Source organism: Alnus glutinosa, chromosome 14, assembly GCF_958979055.1.
Source record: "Alnus glutinosa chromosome 14, dhAlnGlut1.1, whole genome shotgun sequence".
NCBI lineage: Eukaryota > Viridiplantae > Streptophyta > Magnoliopsida > Fagales > Betulaceae > Alnus > Alnus glutinosa.
The window spans coordinates 13,818,539-13,827,908 of record NC_084899.1 but is presented as its reverse complement, the minus strand read 5'-3'; the positions used below and the strand labels follow the sequence as shown (position 1 = coordinate 13,827,908).

Here is a 9,370-nt window from a genome sequence, read left to right as displayed (position 1 = left end):
ACTCAAATCTCACTCTACTTCCAAAAAAGATTATTTTTTTAAGGAAAAAACAAAAATAAATTCTTTTTCTTGGGACAAGCGATAGCTCTATTTGTCTTTTTCTCTCTTATTTATGCTCCTACACTCTCTTTTTCCTCTTTCACGCAAATTTTTTTAGAGTCTGTTTGGGTTGATATTTCAAAACATGCGATTTACAAATAAAAATTTGAAAACGAAATTTATTAAAAAACAAAAAAAAAAAAAAATTAACCATATAGTAAAATTTTTATTTAACCTTTAAAATCATACGTTTTAAAAATCACACTCATTGCCTACGATTTAAAAACGAATGTTTTTCTATGTTTTCAAATCGCAATTTTTTAAAAAAAAATAAAAATAAAAATAAAAATAAAAACTCCCAAATTGTACATTTTCTATAACCAAATCTATCTTTCCATCAAATGATTAAAGCAAAACTGATAGTACCCCCCCCCCCCCCCCCAAGAGAAATCCCAAAAACGTATCATGTAAAGGATTCTCGAAATCAAGCCACAAATCATCACTTAAGAGGGGGTCTAACTCTTCAAAAATTAGCTTAGGGAGGCGGTCCAAAGCTGGCCTCTTATCCAGATCCCTAGCATCTATCCTCTAAAGGTTCAACAACTATAATCACGAATGTTTTACAGATGAAAAGATAAAGTATAAGTTCACAACTAAGAGAGTAAGGATACATGAGAAAATCATGTTACCATGTTTGTGAACTCAGTTTGTTTATAAAATACGGATAAATAGGAGACAATAATATGCAAAATTTACTCCAACAGTTATAAGTCATGTGAATTCATTATAAATATAAGATACATGATACTCAATTGAACATATCATAGTCGTACTGGTCTACCCAAGATTTTAACCCCTTCTCAGCATGGCTGGCACTGTTCCGAAGAATCTGTAGGACAACATCAATGCCCTGAATGTTACCGCATACCGTCCATCACAAGTATCCCAATGGTTGTGTCGATCACACTATAAACCATTGATACCAAGGCAACTATAAACTATGGACCATAGGGTAAAACTCGTATAATAGTAAACCCATGGCCACCATCCATACATGAAGCCCATGTCATAGGATACAATTTAAAGATTATCTTTTACATGAATGCATGCTTTCATAAAATAACTCACACGATGCATCATTCCATTTTCAAACACCTGTTTACACTAAAATGGAGTTCACATTATCGCAAATCATATTTCGTGTAAGTTGTAAACATGCACATTTGATACATAAATTTTTAAATATGCACGTAGAGATCAGTAAAGGCCGAGTTAGTGAAGGTTTCATGATTAAGAGCCAATTTGAGAGTAGAGGCTGAGTTAGTGAAGGTTTCATGATATTTTGTGTAAGTTGTAAACATGCACGTTTGATACATAAATTTTTAAATATGCATGTAGAGATCAGTAGAGGCCGAGTTAGTGAAGGTTTCATGATATTTCGTGTAAGTTGTAAACATGCACGTTTTATTATTTTCAATTTTTCAATTTTTATTAATTTTTAAAGTTATTTTATTTTCTGTTTTTTAATTTTTTTTTACATAATGACACATGTTTACTCTCAGGAGTTGACACGTGTCCAACCGTTAGTTTTTTTTATAGAAAAACTAACGGAGGTACTAATTCCGTCTTTTTCCAAACTATAGGTACCATCTGTGATACAAATGAAAGCACAGGAGGCAAAAAATAAAGTTTTCAAACCACAGGTACCAATAAGGTGTTTAACCCAAATAATAAAGAGAAACCACTTAAAACTCAAACTCTCAATACACCAAAATCTCACTCTAACTCAAAAAAATTATTTCCTAAAGGAAAAAAAAACAAAAAACAAAAATAAATTATTTTTTGTTGGGACAAGCGATAGCTCTTTTTATCTTTTTCTCTCTTATTGTATACTCCTTAACTCTCTTTTTTTCCCTTTCACGCAGCTTTTCTTAGGGTCCGTTTGGATTTGATATTTCAAAACATGTAGTTTAAAAATCGAAATTTTTAAAAAAGCACAGTTAACCATTTTTAAAAAACGCAGCCCTTGCCTACGATTTAAAAACGAATATTTTTCTATGTTTTCAAATCGCAATTAAAAAAAAAAAAAAAAAAAAACTCCCAAATAATACATTTTCTATAACCAAATCTACCGTTTCATCAAAGGATTACAATAAAACTGATAATACCCCAAAGAAATCCCAAATCATATCATGCAAAGGATTCTCGAAATCAAGCCACAAATCACCACTTAAGAGTGGGTCTAACTCCTCAAAAATTAGCTTAGAGAGGCGGTCCAAAGTTGGCCTCCTATCCAGATCCCTAGCATCCATTCTCCAAGGGTTCAACAACTATAATCACAAATGTTTTACAAGTGAAAATATAAAGTATAAGTCCACGACTAAGAGAGTAAGGCTACATAATGTGACCATGTTTGTGAACTAGTTTGTTTATTGATAAATTTGGAGACAACAGTATGCAACATTTACTCCAACAGTTATAAGTCGTATAAATTCATTATAGATATAAGATATGTGATACTCAATTGAACATATCATAGTCGTACTCCATATGATCTACCCAAGATTTTAATCCATTCTCAGCATGGTTGGCGCCGTCCTGAAGGATTTGTAGAACAGCATCAATGTCTTGAATGTTACCGCATACCGTCCATCACTAGTAGCCCAACCGAGTCCGACAGCTAGTGATCCACACCACTAATGATGACAGTCTATAGTGACCACCAATCAAACATGATTGTGATGGTCACGCTATAAACCATTAATACCAAGGCAACTGTAAACTATGGACAATAGGGTAAAATTCGCATTATGGTAAGTAGGGATGTAAACAAAGCAAAGCTACTAGTGAGCTTGCTCAGGCTCAACTCGATAAAGCTCAACACGTGCGCGATTCGGTTATTAAATGAGTCATTCGTGGACATAAAACTGTACTCGATTATTAAACGATACATACCCGTTTGAAACTCAGCTCGCTCGTTTAAAGTTCGCGAACATACTCGTAAAAAGGCTCGGCTCGCTTATTAGCACGACTCGTGTATATTTATTAATATACATATTATTAATAAATATATCCATATATATTGATAAAAATAACTTATTAAGTATATCACTTATTAATTAAGCTATACAATATATAATTATTAATTATATATAATATATATATATATAATTTAATGATAAAAGATAGGGGTAATTACCTTTTCCCCCATGAACTACCAACTTTTGCGCAAATTCCCCATGAACTACTTACTTGACCAAAATAGAGTATTCAACTACCAAAGTTACATGTTTTCTCCCCTTCCATCAGTTAAAGGGGTTAAATCCAACAGTCAACGGGTCATGTGAGGGTCACATGCCGTCTAAGCCGATTTTTTTCTCCCTATTGCCCTCAGCTGTGGTTTTGAAAAGACGAAAATACCCTCAGTAAAAAAACCGTCCGAATTTGAAAATACACCCCTATTGATTTATGCATATGCCCTTACTTTATCATCCAAAATGTCTGAAATGCCCCATGAAGAACTAAAAGAAAGGCCGAATTACCCTAAGCACCCATTGTGCCGCACAACCCGTCTTCTACATACTTCGAAAAAGAAAAAAAAAAAAAAAAACCCGTATTCTACACTCAAAAACCCTAGAAATCTTCTAGCACCAAAGGCTCGCACTTCGAACCTAACGAACGGTGGATTCACACTAAAAAGTCGGAACAAACCGAAATTCACACTAAAGTCGCACTTTTTTCAGGTATCATCCAAATTCAATCTTTCATTAAAATAAAAAAGTTTTTTTTTTCTTGTCGGAGTGAAAGCATAATTTCACTCCGACATTCTGTGTGGTTGTTGTTTTGTGCGATAAAGTCGATGGGTCTGTTGATTATTAAAGCTTTTGGAATTTTTTTTTCTGTAGTGGTCCCGCACGGTTGTCTACAATGTTTTCCCTTTGTTGGTGGTCCCCTTTGTTTGTATTTTTTTCTCTTAAGTGGTCCCGAATGTCTATGGATTCGGGGGAAACACCCAAAGAAAATAAACACCCAAAAAAAAATACACCCGAAGAAAAGAAACACCCACAAAAACTGATATATATATATATATATATATATATAAGCAAGCAGTGGGACATGGCTGGCATTCCATGCTCACATGCCATCTCCGCCATATTATATCATTCCTTCAAACCTAAACAGTATTTACATCGATATTATAGTGTTGAGAGTTATAAGAAGGCTTACGACCCAATGATATACCCAGTGCCAAGCGAGGACCAATGGGTAAGAACCAGCCAAAATGAAGTGGATCCACCTAGTCACCTACTGTTAGACCTACACCAGGCAAGCCGAAGAAGGTTAGGAGAAGGGGTCCGGACGAGCCAAGAAATCCACATTGCATGAGGAATGGTGGTGTGACGACCCATTTTTTTTTTTATATACAAAACATTTTATAAATATTAATCTCTTAAAATACTAATGGATCCTCACAGTGGCACGACGATGTGTCGCAAAGCCAACATATGGTACATACCCCATAATATGTACCTGGTAAATCAGAGTACAACATCTAACTACTATGCAGCGGAAAACATAAACTCAATAGCGGAAATCAAATCTTGAACATCTATCATAAATTAATAACAACAAGAGCCATTTAATATCTATGTGTTTAAGTCTTTCCACAATATAAATACATAACAGAATGGCTTAATACAATAACGAGTGACACATGCGTCACAAGCCACAACAAAACCTATAAAACTGAGGACGCCCATGGTCCCGCAATTACGACCATCGCGGCAAGCTTCGGTCATAATATCCCAAATGCACGTCTACAACCCCCATCAACTACGACCCGAGTACCTGCAGCCAAAAGGACATCATCTATACGGTTGTGGGGGTTTGCCACATCCGTATAGGTGAAATTATGAGTTCACCACCTCAGTGATATTAAACTGACTGAGTTTTCGCAAAGAACCAACTTTTCTTTTTAGTCTCGCGTACACTATAACAGCTACCACTTTATAACATTTTGTTTGAAAACTCCCATAGCTGATATAGCAAACACCGACTATCAGAAAACATTTAAAACATACTATGTAGTTGGACCCATACGTAGAAGTTCCATTGGCATGGAAGCAACCACGTATAAACCCACCTACAATAATACTTTTATGTTGGTAGCTCAAATACACATAGGTCTAACGTTATTAACTGTGATAACACTGTGCCTCAGGGCATTACAACTTCATGTCAAAGCACATAGTTGTCCATGCGGTTACTAGAGTAAAACTCTGATATCCAAGCACTTCTTACTGATGTGCAACGACAATCCATCTACCTACTCCCAAGCCACACTGATATTGCAACCAATAGCGTCAAAACCAAGCACACTAAGCTTAAAACATGCCATCTCGCTCTTTAGTACAAGCTTACTATCATTTTCCGAACATGGTTAACACGGAATCCTAGGGCATTACAACTTCATGTCGAGCACATAGTTGTCCATGCGGTTACTAGAGTAAAACTCGGGTATCCAAGCACTTCTTACTGATGTGCCACGACAATTCATCTACCTACTCCTAGGACGCTGTATTACTCATACCGAACCATGACAATATTCTTGTTCGTCCAAGCTCAATGTTGTAAAATTATGCAACTAGACGATAGCAGTATACATAAGCTCTTTTGCCATTAAAACTCTTAGGCATACTAATACGTCTAGTACAAAAACTACAATATTCTATATCATGAAAACATTATACAATTTAACAATGATATGCATGCTCATGATTGTCCTTCCATTCCTTATGTCAATCCTTTCATTCCTTGTACTTTGTCCTTTCATTCCTTTCATTCTTTGTACTTTATCCTTTCATTCCTTTCATTCTTATGCTCATGCTCATGCTCATGCTTTATGCTTTACAATTCAAACTCTATTCCCTATTCTTTACAAATCATGCTTTCTTCAAATACAATAAACCAATTAACATGAAACTTTATCATTCTACTATGCATAATTTAAATCCCAACCGCAGCTCACATTCAAACACTTTAAAAATAATTCTACACATTTCATCCATTCATCATTTCATAACATCATTGATATTATTTGAACATAGTTGAAACTACTCAAATCAACCAAAACAGATAATCAACATACAGTTGGTTCAGATTCATAAAACATATATATATTTTGCAATCTATAATATATAAAAATAACAGTTTCTCAGTGAGTAAAATATCACCTGGCTGCATTAGACTCTTGACTTGAACATCCCCTCGAATTCTAGTCACTTGGACTCTACATTGGAGAATCAAATGAAGTCTCCAATCCGGACACTATCCTGCAAATATTATAACGTTAGACTATGCTATGGGACTCATTCTATAACACTAAAACTACCCGCGTGCTCACACGTCGTGTTACTCGCTTCTAAAGCTAGTTAGGTACTTTGGTCACTATTAAGTTAACATTTAGGTCTAGGTTTATATTTTATCCATCTTAGTATTCTTAAGTTATCTTAAATATTTCATTTGTCTACTTACTATTATTAAGTTACATTATCATTGTTAATCATTTTTATAGCTTGTTATTCATTTACTAGGTTAACATATAGATATATATGTATATATATAATCAATATACATGTATATGTATATATTTATGTATACATATACATATACAATGTTCATCCAACTTAAGCTTAGATCGGTGATATACTCAAGTACTTTACCTTAATGAATCCATTGGTTATCAATTAAATCGGGTCAAGTATAACTCCATTAATTTACTGCACTCTTACATCTACTCTATTTACTTATTTCCTTAATTTATGTCTAGTTAGGTAAACATTCCAATAATTAACTCATAAAGCCTTACGTTTAACACTCTAAACCTCATGGTCACATTTACCGGTCAACACAAACCCATAAACAAGTCCTTTACTAAATTAGAGCCTCAAAACACGCTCATAACATTCAAACAACTTCATCCCGTTTAAACTTTTCTCCAACCAATAATTAACATCTCTATAAATCAATACTACAATCCATAAACTTCCTTCCCAAAAACTGAACCTAATCCATAAAACTCAAGAAACATCATCAAAGAGCGATAAACACTCAACATTCCATCCATTAAGTCAAACTACTAAAAGCCACCAAAATTTCCCAACATCTATCATCAATAACTAACGATTACATTCTCTAATATCACGATAAAGTCTCAACTCAAAATATATCAATAAATTCAACACATAGGGTTAATCTCTTAAATCAACAACTTAAAGTCAATTACAACCCTCATCAATAAACCACAATTTACAAATCCAAAAATCAGATTTGAATTCCATCAAAATACTCATCAAAACTAGCACATACCTTCTCCAAAACCCACATCATAAATCACCAAGTCAAGTCTTAAAACACAACATCAAATATGACAAGATTTTCCTTCACATCAAACCACTAAAATTTCAATAATCATAAGCCATAATCATCTAAGCCAACATCAATTTTATATCCTAAGGAAAATCAACACCTACCATGAATCGACCATAAACACATTCAAAAGCATAGCTCTTAATTTCGAATTCAATCAAAATACACTCGACTACCAACACCACCACAAACAACTAGAACTCTAATCAATCAACTCCTAAATTGGATTCAACCACATACACCCCACAAGGCCATAAAACCAACTCTATGGGTACCAATTCGGTAATTCTCAACAAGGTCCTCAAAAATCAATCTCTAACAACTCAAGGAGACCAATCACAACCAATTTCAGCACTCTTACACAAGCCCTCATTGGATAATACCCAACCATAATCACAATCCACAAGAAAAGGCACTTTTGAGCCTTACACTTCACGGGTTCTACCCAAAGCCAACAAGAATTACAACCCAAAGCACTACAAAACCAAGCTTGACATATCACCCAATTTCATAACCTACGGCAACCCACCAAATCAACCCAACCGGTTCCTTTAGTCCAAGCAAGACAAATCCAAGCAACAAATAATCCAACCCATAAATGATATATTCGATTCATACAAACACCCAACTAAAACTCCAAAAATAAACACAACCGGCACAAGTAAAATAAATCAAGTTTCAAAACTCTCACTGGTTTGGCCATGACCCATACAATCTAGAAATTCTATACCCAAAAAAAACCACACAAGAGAAAATCCATTTTGGTGCCCAAATCTAAGAAACAGAAAATCTATTTCAAAATTCATATTTAAGAGCTAAAGGGAAACACGATTTTTACCTTGTAAAATACCGGATTTGCTCATCTTCCTCCCATGGCCGAAAATCACCAAAACCCCCTTCTAATTTTTCAGATTGCATCACTCTTACGGACTGGGCTTCAATCTCTCACGATTTCTCTGTGTTTCAATCCTCATAGCCGTGTGAGTGAAACGAAGAGAAGGGAGATGGGGAGGGAGCGGGTCGTGCGGATGAGAGGAGAGGAAGAGGAGAAGATGAGGGAAGAGGGGAGAGGGAGATCGTGCTGTGAACCGGAAGAAGAGAAGGAGAAATGCAGGGGAGGGGGTCGGGCCGTACAGAACAAGGAGAGGAGATCCGGCCGAACGGGTGAGAAGAAAATAGGGGAGGGGCTCGGGCCATTGCTGTTCGTGACAATGAGGGAGGAAGGGGAGAAGAAAAGAGAAAAGAAGAAAGAAGAAGAGAAGGGATCGGGGGAAGAAAAGAGAAAAAGAAGAAAAGGAAGTAAAAGGCGTGAGAGAGAAGAGGGGGGGGGTATAATCGGATGGGGGAGGAAAAAGAAAAGGAAAAGAATGGATAAGGTGGCCATGTGTCACATTGTGAGTGGTTGAGAGAGGATAATGTAATCTTCTCTTGATCAACCCGGTGGTGACATGTGGTAAGCTAGGATCTCCTTTTATCTAAAGCCTCCATCTATTATTAATTATAGTAGGACCCCACTTTATTTTATTTCTATCATTTGGTAATTAAAATTTAACCTCACAAATATTCAAACAACATTTTACTAATGCGATTAATTATTTATTTCACTAGTTCATATTATTATTTGTTATTATTCTCTAAAGACCCATTAGAAATATTTTATTATTCTAATTCCATTATTCTATCTTAACTCATTTATACATTGACAATATAAATATTGTTTCTTAAAACCTAATTATTGGTCCCATCTAATTAATAAATATAATTTATTAATTGCCAAATGCCCTATTTATTTTCTTGGTCTTTACAGGTGGTGTAACCGTGAGATGCTCGAAGTGCAGGGCGGTTGGCCACAACGCCAGGACTTGCCCAAAAAGGAAGAGAGTGTCCACTCGAAGCAGTTCGC

The 9,370-nt window shown here is 35.3% G+C and overlaps 1 long non-coding RNA gene across 1 annotated transcript; it reads right to left on the bottom strand.

Moving 5' to 3' along the window:
• Positions 1 to 4,629: 4,629 nt before the first annotated feature.
• Positions 4,630 to 8,783, bottom strand: LOC133856556 (uncharacterized). Its single transcript, XR_009898220.1, has 2 exons — positions 8,306 to 8,783; positions 4,630 to 4,908 (listed from the first exon to the last, which is right to left on the bottom strand). It is a non-coding gene; the product is annotated as an uncharacterized LOC133856556 (long non-coding RNA).
• Positions 8,784 to 9,370: the final 587 nt, after the last annotated feature.